Consider the following 3,129-nt stretch of genomic DNA (forward strand, 5'->3'; position numbering starts at 1 on the left):
GGCGATCCTTCCACCTCAGCCTTCCAAGTAGCCGGAATTACAGGCATGCGCTACCATGCCAGGCTGATTTTTTGATTTATTGTAGAGATGAGGTCTTGCTGTCCAGGTGGGTCTCGAACCCTTGGGCTCAGGCAATCCACTCACAATCCAATCAGCAATCCAATCAGCCTCCCAAAGGCACGGGATTACAGGCTGAGCCACCGAGCTCAGCTCCCAATTACTTCTTAAATGTTCCCATCTCTGTTTACATTCACAATGAGTGTGAAAAATTTGATATATGGGCCATTGTCTTTCTAAAGTTGGTGTGTCCATGTACTCTTTGAGCTATGCTTGTTGCCATGCTTCTTGACTTTGCCTCCCTCCCCTACCTTGGGCAAGTGAATCTTCTCTTTCTCTCTAATTTACTTTTAAGGAAACTATATTTTCTAATTTAACTTCTGTGCAACTTTTGAATATTTCATGTGGTATCAGCTCATGCCCCAGAAATCCACACCCCCAGAGGGCTTGACCTAACATTCTGGAGGCCCTGCAAGGAGAGTGTGACCCCAATTTTTTTGGAGGTTCCAGTGAGACCTGTTGCTCTGTCTCATTCTTTTTCACTGAGACCTGCTGCTGTATCTCCCCTCTCCAAAAGCCCTCAGCTCCACCCCCTTCTCCACTCTGTTCTGTGCTTCTGCTCTGCCCTTTCCTCCACTCTCCTTCCAGAACTCACTACAAAACTTAGGACATGAGCAGTGCTGTGCAGTCCCTTCCTATGAGTTGGGGTGGAGCCTGTGGGCCTGGTGGTCCTCAGGGTTCTCTGGTGTCCATGGAAAGTCATTGAGGCTGTAACTTCACTGCTTAATATGAAAATACACATTCCCAGTCAAGTGCTGTGGCTCATGCCTGTCATCCTAGCACTTTGGGAATCTTAGGTGAGAGGATTGCCTGAGCCCAGCCTGGACAACTTGGTGAGACCTTGTCTGTACAATAAATCAAAAAAGTCAGCGGGGTGCAGTGGTGCATGCCTGTAGTTCCAGCTACTTGGAAGACTGAGGCATAAGAACAGCCTGAACCCATCAGGTGGAGTCTGTGGTGGCTGGGAGCATGCCATAGCAGTCCAGCCTTGGTGAATGAGACTCCAACTAAAAAAAAAAATAATAATAATGATAATGACAAAGTATCCCCAGTGCCACCCTCTGGCCCTTCCCTGTATCTCCCGCCTATCATTTTCTGGCTTTCTACAGTCACAATGGCTGCCTGCTTAACCTCCTCAGGCTTATTTCAAGGACTAAAACTCCTCACCAGGGTTACTTTCTGCCTAACACACTGCATTAATGTGTTCTCCACATGAGCAGAACCAGTATAATATGGATAAAATTTGATATGAACATATACAACATCTGACAATTAAGCTCACAAACTTATCATAGAAAAAGTACTACATACTTCCTTGCTGAATATCACTGTGGTCACCTTCCAAGTACTCCCTTAAAGAAGCGAGGGTGCTGGGCTCTGTGGTTCAGCCTGTAATTCCAGCACTTTGGGATGCCAAGGTGAGTGGATTGCCTGAGCCCGCGGGTTCGAGACCTGCCTGAGCAACTTGGCGAGACCTAATCTCTACAATAAATCAAAAATTAGCCTGGCATGGTAGCGCACACCTGTAGTTCCAGTTACTTGGAAGGCTGAGGCAGAAGGATCGCCGGAGCCCAGCAGGTCGAGGCTGGGGTGGCCGGGAGCGGCCACTGCACTCCAGTCTGGGAGACAGAGACTCCAACTCAAAAAAAAAAAAAAGAAGCTATGGACTGATGCCAGTGTCTAGTCCACTATTTTGGAACTGCTATAAAATGGCCATCATAGCTGTTGTAATGAGAATGTCAGAGTTTGAATTATAGCAAAAGACATTAAATTTCTTGTGAAATGGCCAGGGGTAGTGGCTAAGCCTGCCATTCCACCACTTTGAGAGGCCGAGGTGTGAGGATTTCCTAAGCACAGGGGTTCAAGACCAGCCTGGACAATTTGGTGAGACCTTGTCTTTACAATAAATAAAAAAATAAACCAGGTGTGATAGTGTGCACCTGTATTTCCAGCTACTTGGAAGGCTGAGGCAGAAGAATTACCTGGATCCAACAGGTTGAGGCTGTGGTGGCCATGAGCATGTAACTGCATTCCAGCATGGGCAGCAGAGTAAGACTCCAGCTCAAAAAAAAAAAAAAAAATCTGAAAAGAAAGATAGGATGACATTGAATTTAAGAAGGATTTGTAAAGTACAATAGTGTGATGGTGAGTATAAAATTGGACTGAGATAGCCAGGCATGATGGCATGCATATGTAGTTTCAACTACTTGGAAGGCTGAGGCAGAACGATCACCTGAGCCCACCAGGTTGAAGCTGTGGTGGCCATTAGTGTGCTAGTGTATTCCACCTTGGTCGACAAGAGTGAGACTCCAACTCAAAAAAGGAATACAAAGTTTAAAAGTAGAAGACAGATATGGAAATGCATTATACAATGAAAGCCACAGGGTGGAAGAGAAGATGTGGCCTTACTGTGTCACCCTGGAAGAAAGGCTGAAGCTTACATGAGCAGAGACTTTGTCATCCAGTATTTTTGCTTCCTGCAGGTCTTCCTTCTCACCCAGAGAGAGGTGACCAAGCCCTTCTAGGTGTTCAGAGTCTTGGGTTCAATATCTGTGAAATATGAGTCCTTTAACACAAGTCAGCTCTGATAAGAGTAACAACTATAATATGCAACAGAAGGCCCATCACATTTTGTTAGTAATGGATGATGTTTCAAAAATGAGGTTATTCTGCCATTACTTAAATTATTTAGGATTTTGTTATTTTTGAATAAAATGTGCAATTACTTTTATTATATGTAAACATTTTAAAGGTTGATGATGTCAAGAACATGGTGCCTGCAGATCAATGTCTATCATAATTTGATATTCCCTTATAAAGTCTCTTACTCTTTCACTTTCACTATATCATCACATAGAGGAATGACTTTTTCTTCTGAAAGTGTGCTCCAGAGTAGCTGTTTTGGTAGCCAAATCTCTCAAGTATATTTCTGTGTTGGAATATATTTCAATTTATACTTAGTCTTTAAAGATAGTGTATTTAACTATCCAAGTCTAGCTTTAATAATAATTT

Source organism: Carlito syrichta, unplaced genomic scaffold (genome assembly GCF_000164805.1).
Source record: "Carlito syrichta isolate Samal-C Ts95f unplaced genomic scaffold, Tarsius_syrichta-2.0.1 Scaffold136857, whole genome shotgun sequence".
NCBI classification, from domain to species: Eukaryota; Metazoa; Chordata; class Mammalia; order Primates; family Tarsiidae; genus Carlito; species Carlito syrichta.